Genomic DNA, 26,864 nt, shown 5'->3' on the forward strand with positions numbered 1-26,864 from the left:
TCAACGCCATCATCATCATCATCATCATCATCATCATCATCATCATCATCAATAGCAACAAAACCAACAGAATAAAAGGTATAAGTACAAGTCCCTTTTGTTTTCGTCCAAGGCTCTCCAGATTCAATTTTGTAGTTTCATGTAAGATTACGATAAGAGAAGAAAGATGTTAACTAAAAGAAACACTTAAAGCATAGTTTTCACATATGGAGCAGCGAATTGTTATCAAATACGCCTAAACCCTCTAGGGAGGTATTTTTGCTTGAGGTCTGTCTTTCTGTATGCAGCATGGTTTAATACCATAAGCCGATACAACGGTATTATGTATTCAAATTGTCACATGCATTGTACACATGTGTACCATCCTACCCTATGGTCTCCATGGTGAAAATACGTTAGTCAGACAACACGGATAACTCTTCTATGGATTTTTAATAGAAAATAAAGGCGAATTTTTAGGAATAATAAACGAGAATAATTGGCATATGGTTTTGTATTTTAATGCCCATAGGAAATCTTAAAATTGGAACAAAATTAACATCAGCCAGTGATCCAAAACGTTATCTAATATTGTACGCTTTCGACGTGTTAGCTAAAGTACCTGCTGTTACAGCGAAAAGACAATTCGGTCGCATCCTTAGCACTGTAAATCGCCTGCATGTCTCCTTGATTTGTACACACAAGATTTCAGATAACTATTGAATACTTCTCCAGCACAGACTGAGCTACCATTTCAGCTCAAAACCATCGTCTTTGGGGATCTTACATGTAAACATCCTTTGTTGAATATATTCAAAACTGTTTATATTCTTCATATTGGCAAAACAGTTGTAAAAGGTTTCGTGATTTTTGTTGACCTTGTTATCTGACAGTCTACAATACAATACGACTTTCACAAAATTGCTCTCTTCTGACAAACTCAGCTTTTGCAATTAATTCAAATGTGTAATGAGAGATAAAAGACGTTCTCAAATCAATGAAAATCCTCGCTAAATTTCGGAACAAATAGCAGGTTTTCATGACTTCGACGTGTGGTATATGTACAATTCATGATAATTTAATGTACCGTGGGATCGAAAGAAAAGATCTAGCTGGCAAAACGTGTCCCATTACATAGGGATCACGCTGTGCGAGACAAAATCAGTCATTTTCATACAATTGTAAGTTCTACCGATTTTAAATGTCAACAGATGGGATACCACCACTCTACTCAGTTCAGCATAATAACGATTGTAGCTTATGAGGTACGTGTGTTTGGAAACATTGGTAAATATCAAGTCGCTCGCATCAGTGTACATCACGGCGATTTTCACATGATAACTCTACAACCGTTGATTTAACTCGAATATTATTCCGAAGCCAACTAGATAGCGTAACAATTTCAACTCTGAGCCGTTTGATATTTTTCACTCGCTGGTAGCCAGCTGATACCGTACACAACTTTTAAAAGCTTAAACAAACAATTAAAGTTTGAGATGTGGTGTTGACTGTCCAAGCACGTGACATTGTTGAATTCTACACTTGGCTGGCAATCTGCAGTCACATTGTGCACGTGATGCTCAATCACTGTCAGACAGAAACTTTCTTTTTTAAATAACAATATCATTAAAGAATTGAATCCACAGACGCCTATCAGTTCACATGAGCGTCCTTGGATATGGTTTGGTAGGGCACATGCAAATGAATTAATGGAATCGACCGTTATTATTTAAAGTTGGACGCACCATAGCTTAAACATATGATGCCAGTAGCAGTGAATGAACGTGCCCATACGTTTATTTATGACAATTGAAATTGGTTCATTAACTATTTAAGCATTTCGCAGACTGCAAAAGTGTGTCACGTCGAATGTCTTGCTCTTGCTCACATACCTGCTTACTCCGATTCAATTTTAACATGAGCGTTTTTACCCACTTCATTTTCGGTGAGAGGGGCTGTGATGAAGCTATGAAGATATGATATTTGACAGACATGTCCTTCGATATTTAAACTGCATGGTGACAGCGCGTTCCATCGAGTAGACGCTCGTGATTCATTAGACTATTGAGAAAAGGCACACGGCGAAAATCTATCTGTTCATTAACCCAGGAAAAGAATGCATCTATCATATGTCAAAGGTTGAACAAATATTATTAAGAAATTCACCAAATTTTTCATCATCTTTTCGTGTTTCAAGTAAATTATCTTATTGTATGAATTGCTTCCTGACCATTTATCTTGTGAAACACGTCGTATATCAGACACATATTGTCTGGTCACGAGGACTATAGTGCTCGTTTACTCTGAGGACAGTGCGTTACCAAAAATACCTTACTATTTCCCATAGCCTTGGGCTGAAGGAAACAGTTATATAGCACTCGACATACTTACGATCTGTGATATTGTAATTGTTCCAATACTTCAACGTACACAATGCAACAACTTGTGGGAGTTTGTACCTGGCGAGTCGTCCACAGCGGTCTTCGTGGTGCCAGTTGTTTAATACAAGCGGCCAAAATGTGCTTAGCACGTCGAATGACGTCTTTTATGTTCCTGAGCTCTTCAAGTTCCTGCTGAGTTGAAATGCTAAATCTTGCTCTTGTCTCACGGGCTCGTCAAATTTTCGACGAGCTATTACTCTACGGAAATAGTCGTCGAGAGAATACCCCAGACGTCACTTTTTCGAGTTAGTGGAAACTACACTATCAATTTTCTATCAAGTGAATTGTTATGGCAAAATGCGGCATAGAATAAGTATCAGGCGTGTTATAGAATGTATTTATCTTTTTGTATAACACATCCCATTATTTTTCATCGTCTATTTTCTACTCAATCGTTCGAAGTAACATGGTTATGGTTCCCATCCAGTCATGTCTCTGATTCTGCAGAAATAAATAATTAAAACAGCTGGTGAATGACTGAATGAGTGAATGGATGAATGAATGAATGAGTTGTCATGATACTATGATGGTACTTTACAGTTGCAGACGCATTGCGCAATATATTGTAGTATGCATAGTTTTACCAATGTATGAAATATAAACCCATAATTAACTGTAAAACTGATAGCTGAAACTAAAAACTTAAAATCTTGAATATTAGAGTCGGTTGACTCATTAGACGATATGAACTATTACACAGCTTCGGGGTTTTTATAAAGATACTAAACATCCTATGTGGTCTACTTTTTGATAGAAAACATTAAGCCAGACGCTAAAAGGTTTCAACTCTTGCCTTGAAAGATTCGTGACTATATATGATATTTGGAGATAATACATTCCGGTTTAATAAGGCATGTTTCATGAACAATCATGCTTGCAAAGGCAGTGTTTCGCTTTTGTTGTCTGTCAATTTGAATGTGCCATCACGACGCTGGACACAAGTGACTATTAACACAGGGAAACTGTTCCACGGTGCGGCGTTATAATCGATTCTACTTCTTGTCGAACGGTCAAACTTATCTTTCGAAGGGGTCAGTAATTTTAAAGAATTAAGCACGGAACCTCATTTTGTCTTCAACGGATGACTCGAAGATTTTTAGATACCCCCTCGGGCGTTTAATGATAGACGGGTCTCAAGCCGCTTTAGCCATCATATACAGCCTATATCTGATGCTCAAAGGATTTGTTGCGATAAAATATGTTCAAAGACTTTTTCAAGCGAGTTCTTTGCAAATTGACCTTATAAATCGTAGGCAATACAGTGAATTCCCGAACCGGGGATTCATAACGCCCACGAACTTACCAGTTCACTGTTTACAACATTGGCAGTGAAAGTTCAAACTTTCCCTCGCTGTTACCCTTTACCAAGTTGGATTTTGAATGTTCCATAGGTCACCATAGAACGGGGTTTTCAGTAAATAATGCCTTCTTTTTTCCAGAGAAATTCTTGTAATTGCCAACAGTTTCCAAACCATCGAAATTTATTTATTTTTTTGCATACCCAAAATAACATATGTCAAACTGTGCCGATGTCTCTTCACTCTGACTCTTGAAAATTGAAGTTTCACAGGAGCTATCATACATGATGTAACCTCTTTTAGACCGAGTTGCTGATTGAATGGCGATGACAGAAGCTTGTTTTTACAATGTCGTTCTATAACAGTCTGAGTAACTCATATCGTATGGTTGTCACCACTTGCCATATAGTAAGTCGTGTTTGATACAATATATTTACCGTATATAAGAGCTTATACATATATAGATATAGATAATATGTACATATATATATATTTACACACACACACACACACACACACACACACACACACACACACACACACACATATATATATATATATATATATATATATATATATATATATGTGTGTGTGTGTGTGTGTGTGTGTACATGGCATGTGTATGTATATATGTATGTATGTATGTATGTATGTATGTATGTATGTATGTATGTATGTATGTATGTATGTATGTATGTATGTATGTATGTATGTATGTATGTATGTATGTATGTATGTATGTATGTATGTATGTATGTATGTATGTATGTATGTATGTATGTATGTAATACGAACTACGTGTGTATGTTTATGTAATTTTTTTATGTGTTTACATACCATTACTATAAACTAGATAGCACTTGTTGGCGAGCAAAGATACACAAACATCCAATCAGTGCGCACTTACTAAAGTAATGCCCGGCCAAAATTATCGAATGTAAGAGATTTCAGTTGAGATACGTATCACCGTCACTGTACGATCTTTATCTCACGACATGCAATCGAAGTTTCGTTTTCCATGTCAAATTAGACCAGATATATTAAAAAAAGTAATCTAGATTAATGAAGCGCATCAATCACAATTTAACTTAAATAAGCTTTTGGGTGAAAAAAGACAATTTTATACAGTGTTTTTACTTTGTAATGATTAATTTCGTCATTAACTGTCTCCCCTGGGTTATCAGTTCATGTGATCAGATATTTAACACCTTGATTTCATGACACACTAGCTCAAGAGCTCGCCCTGGAAATGAAATGCGCATTGCAGTCGCCCATTGGAAAGGCTCATACATAAATCGCTCAGGGTTTTCAGATCCTTCGTAGCGAAGCGATCGATCACACAAGACATCTAATTCGGTGTGTCATCATTACCTGACCTTTCAATAGACGCTTTGGGACTTTGAAGCGTGCCAGTGTTCGACTTGACATTTGCGAAAATACATATTGTTACGTTGTACCTTCTGTCGCTGCGTTAATAACAAACGTTGCGAACGACAATCTTCACGAATGGGAGATATATAGTTGTGTTTTAGCTGCACATGCTCGTTGATAATACAAGCTTGTTGGTAGAAATTTGACCTAAAATGTCAGACGCATGCCTCACCGATCCGCGACCCATTTGTCTTTCTCCCTGAATGAATATGACAGTGAAATCGTTTCTTCAGCTACCGAGAAAGTGACAGTATCATAGGTTGTCGTTGACGTTAATGTATCCCGTCTGTGATTTCCTCAAATATGGAATACAAGAACTAGTTTGTAATTAAATGACAGAGTCCGAACTCCGTCAACGCTTAAGAGGAGGACCCAAAATATCAAATTTTCGATTGACATCATTAAGAGACTGAATAAAATCACAAAGAGGGCATTAAAAGTAAATCAAAATTTATTCGAAGAACGTCTTATGAAGAAAACAGTTTAGAAAGCATTATTTTCTTTGGTTTTCAGAAAGCAAGGCATTGATTTACCAGTTGGTTCAAAATGACTTATGACTGAAGGACGAAAAATTCATAGTAGAATTAAAAGTAATGTAATGCATTCTTTAATGTGCTATCATTTTAAAAGTGAAATGAAAAGTGTTGGGTCACTGTATCCGTTTCCATGGAAATTAGGCCTGAATAGGGCTCCCTAAGATATGAAAAAATGTAAATTTCAAAAGACATGATTTAAGCATTATGAAGCATGGGCAATCTTTTGTGAATTTTTTTATTTTTCGATCAATTCCATTTCACGTTTTAAATAATTTGTTTTTTCATATATTTCACTACAAACTCAACATAAGAAAACGATATAATAACCGGATGTCAGTACGACGGGGAAGCAAGGTTTCGTTCTTACAACCTCATGTCTTTTATACTAATGTCAAATTCTTGAACATTTATAAAATGGAACATAAATGTGAATTCACACTCTTGCAAATTAAAAGCAGGGTATCATCATGCTAATTTTCAAAATATATCCTGAGTAGTCTCTTGGCGTGTCTGAATAAAATTATCCTCAGATATTATGATTTAACACCTATATTGAATAAAATTAGTAACCTAGGGGGTTACTACTTGGAAAAGAAATAAATGGGAATTTGGGGACAGGTTTTCCATTCTGGACAAGTTTTTTGTGACTTCTTATACACAATGTAAGCCATATATAATTTGGCAAATTAATACAGTACTCTCAATCGAGGAATTTACGTATATGTTCAGTCCGGGTCATTTCCAAAATTGACGACGCTATACCATAATATTTTTCCTATCATTAGCCAATCAGCGGCCAGCGCGCCATCATTAAAAATTGTATTTCCTGGCAACCCCCGCATGCATCCATGGTTACGTACGCCATACTGTGCTGAACGCTATCTTGCTGTATTCTCCCCCGCTGCACCATTCACATAAGTTTTTCAAGTATTGTCGTAGATAACCGTGTCAAAAATATTACCAGTTGTGAAAGAGGGGTTTTGCCAAAACATTTAGTGTTGCACATTTCATGGGAATACGGATGTCGTTTGTGAAATAACAATTAATCGCACCGTATTCTGTCATAATGTCGAACAGTTGTGTGGCAACTCTGTCAACACATTTTCAAAATCGCGTACCATTTTCAGTCTGGCTCAGACAACCACAACATAAGTATCGTTTAAAGCTCTGACATCTCTCTTACTTCTTGCAAAATGCCAAACGCATACCTACACAAATAACCTTTAAAACAGTATTTCTAATAGAGATGACGAACATCTACAAAATGATTCTCGGTACTTCAGAGAAATCGATAATTTGGGGGTAGAAATGAATCGTAAATATTTCGAATATGTTTTCACATATCGGGCTCGTTGTTGGCCACGATCTTCTCCAGAACACGTGGAGTATGTTGACAGTCGAATTTTTTTTCCAAATTCATAAGACAAAGGCTTAATAAGCGGCGAAAACCTGCCGATCACACTTGGCGCGAAATTTGTGACCCGTACTTTATTAATGACGTATTCCGGTCGATGATTGCTAACAGTCGGAATACATTATCATAATGAGTCGCTAATTTTGGAAATGACCCGGACTGATGTTGGTGTGTGGGTCACAGGTCAATGAGACCTCCTCAAATAGACACCAGACTAAAATTTCGAAAATATAGTCATGTCATTTCATGCAGAATAACACAAAATGAGACCATCCTCTAAAATACATTACTCTCAATCGAGGAAGTTTACATGCACGCTACGCGTAAGTGCAGGGCGGTTTTGCTACACAATTTACTTGTGGAAAAGAAATAAAAGATACTTTAGGGACAGGTTTATCCATTCTGGACAATTTGTAACTTCTTTTAAGCCGTATAACTAGGCAAATTAATCGATGTCATAAACAATTGCCGGATTTGTTTTAAACGATAACATATCTGTCGCTTGTTTTATTTCAAAGTAAACCTGTCTATGACATTTGAAGGAGCCACAGCTGATGATTTTCGTTTGTGTTATTTCCTACTTTTTATCGACATGTTATTCCTTAATATTTAGTTTCACTGCCTAAGTCCATTTGAACTTCCTACTTCATAGCCAGTCGACACGGTTAGGCAATCCCTACCTTCAAATTTTTAAATTCGAGTAAGGCTGCGTTCACAAAAAATGGTTAGGGGGGGGGCTGGAGGAATTCAGGGGGCATTCGAAAATTTTGGGGGTAGTGGAGGGGGGACTTGAAAATTTTGCTCTACCTGTAGGGGGGGACTTGAAAATTTTTGGGTCCCTTTTGAGTTAAACATTTTCAAATTCCAAGTTTTTGTAGGTAATTCAATAAAAAATGAATACCATTTTTTATGTCATCAAAATGTTGTAATGTTAGTAATAATTTAACAAAATCTAGAATCATTTTGTCACATTTCATGACTTTTATCTTGAAAAAATCTAAACTCTAATTTGTCGTAAAAAAACAAACTTGAGCCTTGTAACAGGGCAGAAGCTGCAACTGTTAATGATTTCTGCAATATTTCTATGCAATATACAACTACAGTTTCTTGCTATCTCCCTACAGCATGCTCAAACACACAATATTTAGTTTGTCGACAAAGCCTGTATATATAAATATAAATATGTATTTTGTGATAATTTAATTGGAGTCCAGACTGACAGTCAGTTGTCAGTGATACAAATGCATGGTAAACATACATAGGCTGTGATAGCAAGCTGAATACTGGACAATTCATGCTGTAGGGGGTAGAACAAGAACGCAGTTGTAAAACTGAACAAAAATATTGCCAAAATTATCAAAGTTAATACAGCTACTGCCTATGGGTAGTGTCAGTATCAGATACTACCCTGCTACTGCAATGTCACTGTCACTGCATACCTGAACAGTGACAGAGAAAGCTCTAACTCTGATGTACATGGTAGTTGAAGAGGAGTTTTGGTCAAATGACACTCATGACAGTGAAACTCACTTGTACACAAGATCAGGCCAGAGAGCAACACATGGAAGAAAACATAGAAATGTGAATTCTGGCATATGAGAATAATCAAATATTAAAGAAAAAAGATAGGGTCACCATGCTTGATTTTCTAAATTTTCACACTCTTATTAATAACTGATACATAAGTAAAACTTTGAATAGTAAAGACTAAAAGAAAAAATATGTGCCCAAATGGAAATATTTATTTTTTAACCAAATTTGCAATTATCACACCAAAAAATTTCAGAGATTAAAACATTTATTTGATGGAATATTTTAACCTTCCGATATTGTCAATTTTGAGTATACGTCTTGTAGTTTTAAAACAATTTTTTGGTAGGTCACTGTGCAATACGGCAATTAGCCAGAATTCACAATTTTCCTACTCTCTCATGATTGCATTTTGCGTGCTCTTCAACAGGAGCAATTGACCTGGCCAGAGTTGGATTGACTCAAGTTGGCTTTTATGAAAAATTCACTTATGCACTTAAAGAACTTGCCTTTGGAATGTGACTATACAAAGTGCTAATACAGGTAGTGTTGAACACCTGTGAGCAGAACGGCGCACTACATGTTTATTTTTTCTGCGCTCACATCCTTTACAAATATGCGGGCCTGTGATAGTTGGGGGGGACTTGAAAAATTTTGACCATATAGAGGGGGGGGCATTTGAAAATTTTTTAGGGTACTTAGGGGGGGATCTGAAAAAAAATAAGATTTCAATCGAGATTCCTCCAGTCCCCCCCCCCTAATCATTATTTGTGAACGCAGCCTAAAAAGACACCAGCCATGAATCGTGTGTGACAATGGAATCCTGCAAAATGTCAAGGCTTAAGATACAATCATCACACATGAAATTTTCACAAGTGTCTATACATACATGATACAAAAACATACCGACAATGGAGTTTCTTTGTACATGCCTTGAATATCATATATTCTGGTGACAGTACTTGCAAGTGAAACGGTATTGAAATAATGTATGGAACCTGCACATTGTTCTTTTCGAATTAGTATTTGATAGGGGAATTGCGCATACCAGGATTTCCAATCCTATAACAGGTTCTCTCCTATGCTCGTTATGTTCCAGATGCTGAAACGCTGATTTAATGAGGTAAAAGAATTCTGGAGACGGAAGCCATCATTAGCTTCATCGTATTGCGTCATTATATCCTATGGCCTTTAATTGGACATGTTTCACCCCGATAAGAGGCGCAATCGAAATCTCGTCGCAGCGTCGGTGTTCCTTGACCTCGCGACCTTAAGGAATTCGCCCCGGGCTCCTATAGCCATTACAACCTATAACCGGGGCAAAATCGAAGGCGCTCTCTTGGTCCTTTATGGAGTGATGAAGTGATTTTTGCAATTAAAAAACAGCGCAGTACACAGTTATCCGCGGTTGATACATTCAGTTAATGCCGCTCGTTCTGGTAGTATAGTTAGATGCTGACCGTGGGCAGAATTTTTCACAGCTGGACATTTTTAAAGACTTGTATCGCTTGTTTTCAAGATAAACGCCAATTAGGCTTCTTATGTGACCCTGAATATCGTGTACAACCTGCGGCGTTGGGTTCCTCAGAAATCAATAGGGTTCTGCCTCCTGGCTACACGCCATTACCCCTTGAAGCCGGCTTAACGTAAAGTGTCTTAGTTCCTCGGCGCAGGATATTCTCATGCTGAGCGAACGTGAATTGGATGTCATTGAGTGGAGATCTTGAAGTTTAATATTCTCATATACACGACATCTCTGAGTTTTTCGCTGCTTCACATTCTGGAGTATGGGCGTTGGCGGGATCGTTGGCAGTCGGTTTTAGGCTTGAAGGTCATTTTATTTCCTGCGATACATCTAGTGCACGATGTTAGGTACATTAGTGAGGGACATTGACATCAGCGGTGATTATCATAATGTATGTATGAATTAACAATACGCATAAAAAGATTTTGCATAAGATATCGCACTCCCGTCATTAGATGGAAAGTCTTGCGAATAAATTGCAACATAGACCCTCCTTGATCGCAACACACACCAAATAAGATGTTTTGTCCTTCCTGGACACACAACTTTGAACCAAAAATGATACCCCTGGCTAACATTATATTACAAATTGCTGACGCCATACACGGAGCTGGGAGATACCCATTCATTTTGAGAAACTTGCCATTATTTTTATAAGTACAACGCCTTCCGGTTCATTTCTAATCTGACCCATACTACATTTTATATTTTATATTAAGCATATTATTGCAACCTTACTGCGCATTGTGTTATTGTTAACTTCACAGATTACCTAACTTATTGTCCATCAAATAGCCTTGCTTTCTGCGCCGGTGACGATTTACCAAGAGTCTCTCAATATTGTGCCATTGTTGTATATGCTGTCATTCGTTATTGTATATAGTGTCTATATAGACACGCAGAAGCATATGATGTGATTGTACCACCGTGTGCAACGCTGTGAGGGATTGTCCTTTTATTGCATGGCGGTTTCCTGTATCCTGGGAGATCACGAAGCTCCGTTAAAATATTTGCATCTTTCAGCTACGTACATGACGCCTCGGTTGTCATAAGATCTGAACCGCTGTGAACTGTTCAGTTGCATCCCCAGTCACGCATACGGTGACATTCGACCTTTGAAAACACACTCCTATCTAGACATTGCTGATTTTACCGAACGATGTCAACGACTTGTAATCTTCACCATTTAATTTTAACTTTATTTCTTGGTTTTTGCCCGGTACTATTTAGACAAACATGGCTTGCGTTTTTGAAATCCATAATCGACAAATAAGTTCGACTTTCCTCGGTATGAAGATTAATGGCAGACAGAAGATTGTTTTAATTTTTCATTGCTGTTATCATATTGTGGAAGGGAGGTTTACTTTTTTGTTGCTGTTATTATATGGGGGGGGGGGAGATTTACTGGATTTCAGAGGTAACCATTGCAGGAGACAAGAATATGCTACTAATTTTGAACGACCCCAGGAAGCTCAGATCGGCGATTAATCTGTACTCTCACCGACATGGAGAATATTACGATCATGAAAGATTAACTCGGCTGATGTTTTGATAGGGATTTACGGTTCACGATAGCCGGCTTTGATTATAATCTCCAGCAGACATCACACACGACATAATTGGCATGACTGGAACGTCCGGCAGACACGGGGTCGAGCGTGCACATCGGAATTACGTGACTTTTCCCTGAAAAGCTAAGGGCAATATATGGAAATTGCTTAGAACCACGCAGGAGGGGAGGGGAAGACATAAGAGAAATTACCTTGTCGAATCGATTTCAAATTTTGGAGAATGCTAACCTCGTTCTGCGGCATTTATATTAGTGTGCTTCGCAAGCCACAGGAGTTTAACAAAACGAATTTGCGTAATGTGTTGCGATGATACGAATGCTGGATTGGCATAAAGATATCCAAAATGCTATAATAACTTTGAATGTACACTTTTATATTGAAATATGACTTATAACATCGGCACGTGTCATTTCTTTTAATACGTCGATATAGATGAAATTTTGGCGAAATAGTCAAATCACCTTAAAAACTATAGTCTCGGTTACTCCAAGAGCTTCAAAATGACCCCCCACAAATGATAAACTACTTTAAAAGTTTCTAGAGCCATAATCTTTGTCCGCCAGGCGCATTCCACTCTAATTACTGTGTAGATGCCAACATATTACTGAACTCTACGGGGAAAAAACTGCAGCCGAAAGGAACATCCGCGTCAGTTTTGCGGTATCATCATGACAACAGCAGCTGTATGCTACGCTGAGCTCGTCTTGTCGGTCAAGGGGTCACGACCGTTATCTGGAATCCCGTTGAGAATGTCAAGTTCACTAACGTTCAGTCGGGAACCAGAGTGCCGTCGTGTCCAGCCTGGTCTTTATCACTGCCACGTGTTTGGGATATCGCATGAGTGAATAAATGGTAATTTTTAGGAGAAAATATACTGGCAGAGGGTACATGTATCTGACATGATTGTGGGTAAGCGATATGGCAGGATAAAAACACGTACAGCTGTTCGAGATGTTTCAGATGATGAGATGCAGGCTTTCCGAAGATAGTAAGAAATTTACAAATCTATTCCTTTCGATATTTTTTTCGTCACAAATTAAAAGACAAAGAGTTATTATACACACGCATGCTTTCAATTCGCAATAGTGTCAACTTGCAACAGGGTGGGTTAAGGGGATAGATCATTTAAACTTTGGAGGGTGTGGTTAAACGAGAGAGGAAATTTGCAGAGCAAAAATTTCGGCTGGTTTCAACCCTGCTATGTTTTCTAGAATACTCACATTACTGGTCATGGTCAAACGGGGAATGGATTTATATTTTGAAACGCGATAAATGGTTTATTTTGACCCCGTCAGATCCAATGAGCAATCCCTTACCTTTGACAAGGTGGAGCTATAGAAGTACAATGCGAGAGTTGAGTGTACATTTATTTAAATAAAACTGGTAAATTATACCATCAAGTATGTTTGTAATACATATAGACAGGAATCTGAAGGGCGCGAAATGTTGGTGATAAATGTGGTTAAGGAGTGTCTACAGAATTTCTTAATCATTGAATATTTTGCTCTGACGCTCTCACAATCACGTGCAAATTATTGGAGTTCCACCACGCGGGGAGGAAACACAGTGTATAAGAAAAAGGCGCATAGTCGTCATGGCAAAACAGTATATTTCTAAGTCACGAGAGGATATAGAACACTTTTACCAAAATAAGATACATAATAAGAAAGTTATTTACCGCCCGCCGATCAAGGGGATACGACTGGTGTGATAATCGCGTGATACGCAAAATCAGATTTTTGTTCCCGCCTTTAGGTATATTGCGTTCATGGTTGCACTATAACGCACGTTTCCAATATTGCGTTTCAGTCAACCAGACGATGTAATATTCCTATTACTTTTCTATCTAAATAAACTTTAATTAAAATGTGCAGTCTGCAACGGCACAGTTTCCCGGGTTGTCGACCCTAAGGCTGAGTTTCTCCGTGGCAGTGTCTGGTTAGCACACATTTTCTTTCTTACAGAGTGGGCGGTTTCCGAGGGGTCATTATAGTAAAAATCTCTGTATCTTCATATTGTAATTAGTATACTTAAACACTGCAAATTTGCTCTGACGTGCCACAACATCATGTCCAGACCTCCAACCCATAAAAGCCATTATATGTGACCATATGTCTGTGTTTTCATGGAAAATATCATTAATGTCTTTATGTAATTTTTTAAAAAAGTAATTACTTCTGACGGAAGGCTGTTAAGGTCTTATTCAATATCATATTTAATATGTTTGGAGAACATTAACAATAGGCTTGTCTGGGCCTTTGATCTCGGGAGACCGACTGTAAATTGCTAACAAACTCACATATGTAGATTTAAAACCAATCCTTTGAATTCGCTTCCTTACGGCCGTAATCACGACTCTCGTTTAAGTCGAGCTTTTTACTCTGATTATATTTTTCCATGTCCTCAATAACAACAAGAAAGTTTGAATGTCTACATGGCTTGGCGATTCCCCATAGATCTGTTATCGTTGTCCTGTGAGCAACGACGTCAAAGTTGCTGTCTCAAGTTGTAAGGTGGTACGTTCTCGATATCATAGATGTAAAACTGTAACACACTTACTGTCCACAGCTCCAGTCTTTCACCAATTCACCCCGTGCCTGAAAATGTGTCGTGACCTCTGGGTCACTGTCCCTCAAGGAGACTCTTGTCTCTATATTCTCTCCAAGGGTCAAAGACGTGTTCCAATCATGTTGCATCAACACTACGCCCTCTATTCCAGTTTATCAACATTAGGTTAGTCATCGTCTTGAGTTTCATCAACGAAAGACAGTTTCAGAAAAGGGTAACGTTAACTCTTAGATTAAAAAGTGAAGTGTATACACTCAATAAGAGCTACATTAATGTTCTCTATTACAGCAATAGTTAGACATATTCTAAGCAAGCTCGCAGAAGGAAATGAAATTTAGCTGAAAATGTTATTAATCCCGATTAATCTCATCGATAAAATTAGAATGAGTTCTCTTAGTTATTTTTCAGCTTGTATTATAATTATCCGAAGGAGATGGACAATCTACTTAAAACGTCGGTAGCTTTTTTGGATGCCGTCGTTTGCTTTACTATGCTATTCAGATTTACGCGCATTCAAGACTGGTAGGATGAGTACAATTTTTTTCTCCTTCAATTTGATGTCACTGAACAGGAATCACAGAGCAGTCATGACTGTTGCCTATAAAGTTATTGACCGCGGAAGGAGAAGTATTTCTCTCTTGTGTGACAAAGATCTTGACTAAAGACAGTGCTTTCTTCTATCACACTTTTGCAGCACGTACCAGATAAACTATGATATCATAAAAATCCAAGCGTGACTGAAAAATCGAGCTTCTCATTGGATAATTTCGGAAGTGCGCTCATTTTACTTGAATTCTGAGAAAGGAAATAAAAAAAACGAGAAAAAGAGGTAGATATGCGATTGTAAGTGTAGTTTTACGTCTTCACATATTTATGACTTTGGAAATCGCACCATCGAATGATTTATTTGACCCTTAGACATGCAGACCGCGTCGTGACTACAAGTTCCCATGTGCCTGCTTCGGCGATTGCTCATTTTTATAACCCATTTTCGTCGGCATTTTCATGTCATCGCTTTTACTGACAAGATAAATGTGCCCTGTGCGTAACATTCCAAATAGCCAAAGCAAACACGTGACGGTGAGTGAGCAATAATTTGCACGGCCATGTGTGTGTATAGAAGACTGTAGATTGAAATAGGAGGAACGTACGTGATGGTATTAAAACAAATTCTGTTATCTGTTTCCTTACTCAATGTAGTAAAATTAATATAATGAACTCGAAGTGTGTCCATTATATATAAGCTGCATCATCTTTAATTGGCTTTGTTAATACAGAGTGTGGTTTCTACATTGATGATCAACTGCAAGCGAACATAAGATTAAACCTATGGTTCGCTGTCTAAGATATTACATGTGGCACATACCTTCTGAAAATTCCGATGAAAGGTACAGAGGTGCTGGTAATACCGGTTTAAGTCTGAGAATTTAACATCTTTTGAGGTGACATGACACAGAAAAAGCTCGTTAAACAATTCATCGTCGATGACACAATTCTCACCGATAATTTACCATTTACCATAAATAATAGTAGCCCAAACATGTACGTCAGTGAAAGGTGCATAGAGTTTTAATAGGACAAAATATGGCTTTAACCAAAGGGAAAGAGTAATCAATTATTCGTCACAGGGAGATATATCTGATCATTAACTGTACAGTTGTTTAATGAAGGCCTGGAGACATGGTGGTCCGAGTGTCTCATAAGATTGACAGATACAGGTGCAGGGTTCAACCGGCCTTGACTTCTCCGTGTACGACCCACAAGGGTCGTTATATTGAAGGCCGCTGATTCTGTTGTTATGTGCCAGAGCTTTTGTTGAACAAAGTCAGAAATTATGCTTCCTTTTCGAAGGGTGACGGGAATTACTCTGTTATCGAGCCCTCGTTTGAAGACACATCCTTTCAACCTGTGGCGTTTAAACCTTTGTGGAGTAATTGGCCCATCACCAGTTCCCCGCAGAGGAAGACCAGACTCTTGTAGAATACAGTACGGCCAGGCTAAAATCTCATGGCAACGAGGTAACTCTTATGTTCCCGTTTTTACGATACAGTGATTTCATAATTTCATTTCAACCGGAATTTTGTTCTGCTGTAGGAAGGGTCAAGCTGTAGTGCGCATGACATGTTCTGCTGCATTGCCGACAAATATTGAATGTCGTCGCGGCATGTGACCTTTTTTGTGATGATGCAAAATGCATTGAGAGGGTCGGCCTGTTGTAGGAAACGCAACGAAAGACCACATTCCATCCCCCATTAGCAGGTAGCAAAGGTTTAGGGAATAGCACAAAACAGAGAAAGCCGTAGATCACGGGTTTTAACTCAGTGGCTGGATTTGATTCAATTTTGTGATTTAAACCAATTTTTATCCCATATAGTGAACACAGGGATGGCGGCCATTTTGAACGTCAAATTGGTAAATTATCAGGTAATTTATTTCTGTAGTACCAAATTTGCACGGTGACACCCGAATTTTATTCTTACTTTGTAAGAACAACGGTTGAAAGCTTCGTCGAGGAATGTTTGAGTTGAGGTTTAAGTGTTTCAATTTTGAGACGCGTACGACCTTAAGTCAGATGTAAATGATAAGTCGTATGTGTCTTTAAGTTTATTATTTTAACTATGGTTGTGTGAAAGAACGAGTTCATGAGTTCGGCTCATTGCGCATGCACACCACCGACAGCATCGACCAGTGCTGTGATCTTTATAGAAGACGTTTTCATGTAAGAAAGTACCTCGCATAAATGAAACGTGTCTAAAACAACGTTATTTTGTGAACCAAGTCTACCCGGTGACTGTCTGATATTAACTTTCTGTCTTGTAGCCTTATTTCATGTTAAAATTTTCCATTGACTTCACTCTACATTGAAATGCTTTTGCAAAACAGTCAAATCCTACAAACATTTAAGTCTAATCGATGTGATGTCACAAAATAAATGCCCATCATTTTAAGTACGTGCCATCATGAAAAACCCTACCGTTTGTTGAGGCAACATGAATAATTCAAATGAATGTTCTTGAAAAGCCTTTTAATTCTAACCACATGCTCGTTATGAGTTTGTTATTCCGCCAAGGCCCCATGGGTAAACGTTGTGTATATTTGATTATGGACTTAACCTAGTTGCCTTATTTTTTTTTTGGGGGGGGGGAAACATCTGATGTTTGTTTGGAACAATGATCATTTGCATAATGGGAAACCATTATCATGGTAGTTTTTAAACAGAATGCCAATCACTTCTTACGTTGTATAATCAGATGAAGAAACGTCATACCAATCGCGTCAGCATTTATTAAAATGGTTGAATGAGTGTAATTTTTGTAGGGTACAGAGAACCAAAGCTCACCAAAATAGCGATCTATTTATAATATTTTACAAACTTGATTACTTTTTAAAATAATCATCATCATCATCATCATCATCATCATCATCATCATCATCATCATCATTATAATCATCATCACCATCGTCGTCAACGTCTTCTAAACTGCAATTTTCAAAAGTGGTGATATGCTATTTTCAAATGTTTGCGGACCGTCTAAGATTCCCTCCGGAGCCTGCCCCGAATTCATTTCCCGTTTCCCTGTTCAAACTGTCAGCAGATGTCAAACAAACAAACAAACAAACAAACAAACAAACAAACAGCAAAGACTTCCCTCATCTCTGCTAAGTTCCGAAACATGTAGTTTATGAGGTCATAAATGTTCGGAGGTGTTGTATTTCGACTCTTGGCACAGTATAGTATTCCGGATGTGCAGCAGTTTAGACGAGGAAACTACCAACTAATTAGCTACTATACACAAGGTCATACAAGTATTTTACGTCCTATAGAGTCTTATCATTTGTATAGTTTGTTTCGATCAAATCAGATATGCAAGGAACCGACACTTTATGATGTTCCGATTGAAAGAAAACTACAATTAATTGACCCTGAAGACCTAGTACATTTATTATGTTTGATGTTTTTCAGTAAAAGCTAGGGACATTTTGCTACGATCGCGGTATATTGACCTCTTCTGAGACAAGCATCATAAAATAAAATTGCCTTTTTGCCTTTTGACGTTCCGTTGGCTGTATTTGTTTTCAATTTTTCCTGAAAGGTCCTTTCTCGCTGAAATGAGATTCGCCATGTTCGATCAAACAGCAAGAATTACATCAAGTTGTGTTGACGATACCAATCTTTTTTTCACAAATGGACCATGGTAAACCTCATATTGACGGATCACCTTCTGCGCACACTATCTCGTTCATTCGTCTCAGCAATACATCACGCACCGAGGAAGGGCAGATTTGGGCGATGTTAACGACGAATATTCGTCGATAATGATTACTCAAAAAAGCAGCCTAGGAAAGCCTAGACAACGGAGCAAGCATTAATATGACTCCCGTTGCCACGGTCTATTATAAATCATCTTCAGTCAAACGCACTGCTGTCGGATCTTGAATGTGCAACCTTTGACCTTTACAGCCGTCCGCTGCTGTGTTATGCACAACATGATTTAATAAGAGAGCATAAAATTTGAAAGAACATCAATTCTCTGCCGCTTCATATTTAAGAGTCAATCGAACCAAGACTGCGTGTTTCATTTTACAATTTCTTTTTTTTTCTGACAAAGGCGAGTCGACGTCGACGTGTTTTCACATCCGTTCTTCAATATACCATTTTATGAGCACGTTCTCGAAATAAAGGTCAATCAAAGGTATTATCGGCGGATAAGTACACATATGGTGATAATACCCTTCATCCCGTGTCTGTCGCCAAATGAAACATTGTTCCTCCATCAAATTACTAGGCCATTAGAAATCCAATGAAATGAAATACATATTTCAGCGAGGTTAATACCTACTACCTCAATCCACCATGGCAGTTATTTTTAGGTCCCTCGCTTATGTGACAGGTAGTGGATTTAATTGACACAATAACATCAATTTTAATCCCATGGCCAGTTGACTCTGTTATGTATTAAGCCCCTGTTTCCAATTCCAGACACAACGTACATATTTTTCACTGGAGAAAATGAGAGCACAATTCAGTCTATGTTATAAAAGAAGTGTTACAGTCGGCATTTCATGTCGAAAAAGTAAACAACTACGCCATGTGTACAGTAGGTGGATAAGTTATTGGGCAAGATGCTATGCTACCATCATGATGAAAACATTCTCGATTTGTCTCCGGCGCGCATACTGTAATACATCGATCTATTTGTTTTTGTTTTTCAATAATTTATCTACTCGTGACAAATTGTTGCACGGCGATTATCTGTACATAATCGTCAATCCGCTGCGAAATCTGTTACAACTGAACACTATAGAAAGATATTCTATGCAATGTCTCAAATTTTAGGCCCGTTCTCCTACACCGTCTGTACGATTAAGCTGTGCGCAAGTCAGGCATGATTGTGAAGTGGTCACTTGTACGCAAACGCCGGCCAACGAATACAGACGAAACGTATAAAGTGTGGCAGGTACAGACAGACATAAACAAACAGGTATAGAGACGGATTGGACAAGACCGTGAAGACCGACAGATAAAAACATTGACATTTTTCACAAAGATCGAGCATTCCTTATTTTTGAAGTATGCAAGCGAAATAACAAAAGCGTAAATCATGCTTTCACACAATTCTTTGCCTTATCTTTCCGTCACAAATACAGAGTCAACAATCTCATTTCCATCATACTTCTATTTCGCACTACTCCTAAGCGTCGATGTTTTTTTCGGGCTATGTGTTGATTGACACGTGACCGTATGAATACTACTAATAATCTCTGAACTGTCCATATGTGTTAGAAGCCTACGCATGCGATACTTATTCAAGACTTTCCTTTATTAATTTATAGTCTCCATATTCAACGAATATGCATCGCGCAGTATGATGCGTTTTGTTGAAAGGGAAACAGATGGATGAGATAGAACACTCATCATGTTCAAATAACTGGTCGGTGTTCTTCAAAGTGTATTAATTAGATGTGAATAGTCTGGGGTTTTTGGTAAACCGACAGCTGTCTGCACGTCGCATCACTATTTTCAGGTTTATCAAACATGAACAGATGTATTTGGTCACAGTTGCGTGACAAGGCGGAATATTCGTTGTAGTGAGTGTCTGAAGGTACAGCAACGTGCCACCACTTTCACCTAGAAGGAAAATTTGATACAAATTTCAGGGTGGACATCATTGGAAGTTGTCTAATGGTAGTATTATAGGAACGAACGGTGAGAATGAAATCAATTTAAAAGGGTAGTTGAGATTTGACATTCAACAACAACAACAACAACAACAACAACAACAACAACAACAACAACAACAACAATCATCACAATCAGCAGCAGCATCAGCATGGTCAGCATCATTGCATCAATGTCGCCATCGCAGGTTGTCGTTATTAATGATTATTATCTGTAACCTACAAATTAATCGCCTAACATCCCATGTTTCCATGGTAGCGTAGTTCACCTTCCTCATTAAAGTGAATTTGACGATTAAGTATATTCCAAAGAATTCGTCCTGCACATGCCCACGAATGTCTTGTTCACGTGGACATGTTTCTTGCGACCGTTATTATGACGTCGGGATAGCCAACTGCCACGTAATCACACTCACTGGCTAGCAACATGCTTATTTAGGTCACATGCCCAACAACGGAATGGTAAGGACACGTGGTCGTTTCGATCGGTGTACAACATGTGCGTTTTTTTAGATCTCCTGGTACAGCTGAAAAGGATCGTCCCCCGACCCTCTTATGAGAATTCGATACAGCATAGTTTAGTTTCAGAGAGATCGTATATTGTCAGAGATTATGTTGCTGAATACGCGAGTACGTAACGACAGAAAAGTGAACATCATCTCAAACTCTACAGGGGACACTACCATCAGAAAGGTATACACACAGTTACTAGGCTTTTGACAAAATGTTGACGAAATGTAGAATAATGTAGAAATTTTTACCCAGTGTTTGACTCTAAAAAAAATTTTGACTAAAAAAAGTACTGTTGAACCATCCTTTTCCAGAAAATGTATAGTTTTGACTACTTATGTATAGCTAGAAACTTTCAGGACCGCGTTTTAATGAAAATTGTAGGGTTTTGTGCTTTGTAGTTTCGATCGTCGAGAGTACACCTAGTAGAGGGGGGAGGGTCAGTGTCCCGGGGGTATTTCACACCGGAGAAAACACAGAAAAGGAAAATCAGGAAGTGCTCTCAGTTGAAATTACAAATGATAATACGTGTAATATAATAATTCATCATGAAATGAAAGTAAAGGTCCGTCGGAAGCCGAGGGTAGCCGGCGGAGAGATAGAGAGAGACCGAGGGGCGGACGGACACTAGACGATAGGACAGACATAGACATGCTGTTGTAAGGCAAATACAGTTACCTTTTGATATTTGGATTTAATTGATAATGTTGATTCAATATACATGGTAGTCTACGAGAAAACTATATATAACTTTTTCAATTCAAAACTAGCAATATCTATGCATTTATAGACGATTGATATTGACATAAATGTACTTGATTGGAATAGGGTGGTTACAACTCTTATGTGTACAAAATATTTGATTTTAGAAAGTCACCGAATATATTATCCACTATACATGGGAGTCTTTGATAAAACTGTGAATAATTTTTTTCCAATGAAAAACTTGCTAAACTTGTGCATATATAGACGTTGGATAATGAACATCATTGTACTTGATTAGAATATGATGGTTACAGGTGAATATTATGTGTACAAGAATTTGGAATTTCACGGAAAATGTTCATCCACTATACATGGGAGTATATAACAAGACTCTGAATAATTTTTTCAATGCAAAGCTTGCTTTACTTGTGCATAGATGTTAGATAATGGACATTCTTGTACTTGATAAGAGTAGGACGGTTACAAGTGTATATGTATTCAAGAAATTTGATTTTGGAAATTAACCGAAATGTTGATTCACTATGATAGTCTATGAGGAACCTATGAATAATTTTTCTCCAATACATAACTAGCTAAAGCTGTCAATAGGGTAGTTGCAAGAGGATGTGTTTGCAAGAAATTTGATTTTGGAATTTCACCGAAATGTTGATTGACTGTACATGGGAGTCTGTCTATGAGAGAACTATGAATATGTTTTTTAAATGCTAAACTAACTAAATCCGTGCTTTTATAGGTTTTTGAAAATTGATACAAATGTATTTGATTCAAATGGGGCGACAATTACGATATTGGACTTTCACATACTTTTCCTGACAAAACTTGCTCCAATTTAATATGTAAGTAATAGGAATAGTTCATTGCCCTCAGTGAGCTCGAATTACAAGAAGACAAGCCTCAGAGTTGCCAAGGCAAGATGTTCAAGTGACAGAAAATTACACTTTTATTCAGACGTACAGTTAAATGACTTCAGAGAATGAAATCATGCTGCGAATCATTGTTATCTCCAAGAATATTTTTGAACACTAAAACTGCGTTTTGACGGGAAAATGAAAATGACCAACCCATGCAGTTTGAAAAATACATGAAACAACCCCCCCACCCACCATTTCGCAGTTTTCACAATTTAAGGGGAACCCCCTGGACTTTGCCGGTCCACACCAGCCATAATATCTAGAATATTGACGACTATATTCACAATGTCAACGGGAGAAAAGTATAATGGCCTAACTTACCACAGTAATGTCTGTAAAGGGAAGACAACAAATGAGATACAGACATATTGATGATGATGTAATCACACTGGTTATAGACAGTAGCTCAGGGTAACGCTTTGGCCCTACTACGTTCACCCTTAACTGAATGCGTAATTTTAATTTTAATAAGTTTCTAAAAGACAGAAAATGCAAATTGCATCCCATTATTCAAGGGGAATGTAGACCGCAATATGTGATTTAATTCCATAGTGTTGTAGGTGGTTTCAAAATATTTTCATCTTTAAAAAAAACTTACAAGTATGTCGCTTGATAGAACACGCCTCCGGGACAGATAGTCGTACGCTCAAATTTCTACAATTCTTTTCTGATCTACCACTTGTGTGTGCTCATTGAAAAAAGATAAAGCTCTTGGAGAAAGAAAAAAAACTTTCACTGTCTTACTTTTTCGAAAATCCAAAATGTAACATTTTGCTCCCTAGAGTCAACAAAGGGATGGCGGCCATTTTGAATTTCAAATATCGCAAAATGTTGGGTGATTTGTTTCGCTAGTTCCAACTTTGTAGGGTGACCCCCGATTTTTATTGTGTATTTTGTAAGTAAGAGAATGGTTGAAAGTTTCATTCAGGAAAGTTTGAGCAAAAGTTTAAGTGTTACACTTAAAACACCATCAGGGTTACTCGATTGAGAATGAAAAATTACAAACGTGACGAGACGCCTATGATATTCTAGGTCAACGTCATCGTGAGGAAATATCAAATTACCATTGATCGATATGCACCATGGACAAAAATTACTATCGGATATTTTCTAGGCATCGGCGAGTCTCATTATTACTCTCAAGCAGTTTTGTTGGACATGTCTATTTCATTGATGTAACATCACTAACTGGAGCATAGTGAATTGCCCCAGTTTATGGTTGACCACACTGGAGCACCAGTAAAATACAAAAAAGAACCCTTCCCTTTTGAAGAAGAAACGATTATAATCCAGGCCAGCTTTTGACTTTGTCCTTTGATATTATTTTGAAGACAGTCATAATCTAAGTAATCCTACACAATATTTACAGGGAGGGAGTCGTCGGAACTGCGCATGTGCGACTTTCTTGCAAGCATATCTAAATGCATCAAGTCAACGTAGCTGTTATATTTAAATTTTACGATATATATTGTTAACAAACAAATTAACTTTCATCAACTACCAACGCACCCTAGATACCGTGTTTACATCGGTTGTAGGGGTCCCTGGTAACCTTTGAGGAAAGTTCCGCCGATTGCCTCCCTTTAACTGAATGACATGATTATGCAACTAACACCGAGACTGTTCCTCAATAAAAGTACAGTAGGAATTGATCCATCAATTTTCTTTCAGCCGACACTGCTTCAGGCTTGAAGTGTTTTAGAATTACCAGAATATCGGGTTTGCCCGTGTCATCAATTCTATCGCAAAAAAAGTCGTCAGTCAGCCTGCCGGTATCAGTTCCGATTGCGGGCATGGATGTGTTAACATGGCAACTGCAGTGCGTGCGTGAGCATCTCAAAGGCAGGATGTCGTGCTCGACATATTTTAAATTTGAACCCTTCATCCCTTTTGTCCACGGTGATCAATGGCGACGTTTGACAGATTAAGCGTGGCAGTACATTAGTTGTCACTTGCCCACCACATTTGCCTTTGTGAGGGTTGAGAGAGCGTGTTTTATGGTACAACAAAACACATTCATATCTCCTGCACCGGCATCAGTGATGAAGAGATAATCCCCAAGCTAAGAGAAAACCATAAAGGTCCGTTGTTAGGACTGTATTGTAATTTTGTTGTTGTTGTTGATAGTCATCAGATCGTGCCATCTCTATAACATGCCAGCCAGTACCTACTTGATCAATAGTCAGCCCGGGAAACAAAATCCATGGCCATGATTGTTTGACTGCGCAAGAGTCGTCCCTGAGCCAGTAAGCTCGACATATATTGGAGTTTATTCCCGTTAGCTCGATTCCATGACTGTGCATACCGTGAAAAAGTGATGTACTTCCCCGTACGATGGTAGGTAGTTCGAAGACGCGCTGCTTTGTTGTATTTATATGCAGCCACTATGAAATTTGAACGTAACTTGTAAATATGCAGATTCATGAAAATTGTATAGTCCCGAATCGTGTGAGCAGGATTTGCCTTGTGATATGGTGTTGTCGGATGTCCACCCCAGATGTGCCTGGGACACATGTCCTACATTACAAGGCATAATAAACCAGATATGAATTAAAATGCTCCTAGGCTTGTTTTCTGTATATTTTGGGATGACTGTAAATTGGCACTTTTCTCAAACATAGCTACCAAGAGTTTTTGACCTCATTAAAATTTGTTATGGCCAACACCACTAGTAATATTCATCGTGTATAGCTTCAACTTAAATAAAAAATAATCACCAAGAAAATAAGTAATTATCTGAAATGAAAATGCTGATTTCTTTGGCTACTGTTATATTATTGCATCATCACTTTATGTAGGAAGTTTGATTGCCTTTGGTCTGGTAACTTAGCTTTCATATGCCAAATTGTGAAAGGATTATTAAGTTTGCAAATTATAGATTGGCTTACATGATCATGTAAGAAGCCTTTCACTGCCACTAATTAAGTTATCAAATTAAGTTTACTAAAGTCCTCCAGTAAAATTTCTCTAATTGGTAAAGGTCATTAAATATGCAAATGAGTAATCATCTGATATGAAAATGCTTAATGTTTTGTTACACCATTATATCATCAATCTACATGGCAAATTTCATTAGCTTTGGCATGTCCTTCCAATCTAATGTCCCTGATTGGGAAAGGTCAGAAAATATCTTAATTAGTAATTAGCTGAAAAAACACTAAATGACTTTTATTATTGTTATATCATATTGTCTTCAATGCACATGCAATATTTTAATCAACTTTTTTCAGTCCATTGATATATACCCTCAATGAATAAAGTTCGTTGAGTTAAATATGTGAATCAGTAATTTAGCTCATGAAAAATGCTAAACGGCTTTGAATTGTCTTATACCATGGTGTCGTCAATGCACACAGCAAGTTTCCTCAACTTCGGTCAACTCAATCCAGACATACTGGAAGCTTCATTCAAAATGTAAATTAGCAATTCGTCGATGTAAAACTGTTAAAGGACTTTCGCTTATGTAATATCATAGTATCTTCAATGTACACAGCCAGTTTCGTCAATGGTGGTCCAGTCAATCCAAATATATGACCCTAATTAGTAAAGTTCTTTAAATATGCAAATGAGTAGTGCCAAAACTTCTGCATGATCTCGAAATCTGTCATATTGTTCCCTGATTAAAATCAGTAACAAGATTGATAAGTTATGTTACTGTCATCCTGAGAATATATGATTTTGAAACAAATATGTAAATTAGTATTGATTTATACAAGCCACAACAACCAAAATTTAATTAGTTATTACCAAACATAATCTATGTACCAGATTTTATTCTGATCCGATAGGAGGCCCGTTTGAGATATCGCGCTTTCAAACAAACAGACCGACACACGGACAGACCGACATCGGTGAGACATTAGCCAATGTAAGTGAACACGTGAGCTAAAATCGTCATAATTATTCTAAAATATTCGCGGCATTTGATCGAAAATTGTTTGATATAAATGTCACAGCAATCTCTCTTCAAACGATGCCATGTCAAATTATTTTTCTTCGGAAAAGCCAGCTCATTTGCAATTCATTAGATACATTTCTGACAGATAGAAAGACAAGATCCCTACATAGAGATCGCCAGATGAATACACGGACATACTCGCTGATACGTGCAGATATAAAAGTGTTATCAAAGACACTCTCCAGAAAAAGAGTACATGAAAGTGGATTTGACTTTACAAAAAAAGAAATAAACATGTAAGCAGTGATCACGTGACTCACAAAATAGTTCCATAGATATACGCCTG

General features: G+C 37.8%; 1 protein-coding gene across 2 annotated transcripts in view; it reads left to right on the top strand.

The window, feature by feature from the left end:
* LOC139151160 (glutamate receptor ionotropic, NMDA 2A-like) overlaps window positions 1-26,864 on the top strand; it is a 182,297-nt gene that overhangs the window by 19,703 nt on the left and 135,730 nt on the right. The window contains exon 1 of one of the 2 annotated variants that reach the window (XM_070723753.1): window positions 16,158-16,311. The exons of the other annotated variant lie outside the window; for it this stretch is intronic. The gene's annotated coding sequence lies outside the window, so the exon portion shown is untranslated. Of the gene's footprint in view, window positions 1-16,157; window positions 16,312-26,864 lie in introns of those variants that run through there. 2 annotated transcript variants of the gene reach the window in all.

This window comes from Ptychodera flava, chromosome 15 (genome assembly GCF_041260155.1).
Source record: "Ptychodera flava strain L36383 chromosome 15, AS_Pfla_20210202, whole genome shotgun sequence".
Taxonomy (NCBI): domain Eukaryota; kingdom Metazoa; phylum Hemichordata; class Enteropneusta; family Ptychoderidae; genus Ptychodera; species Ptychodera flava.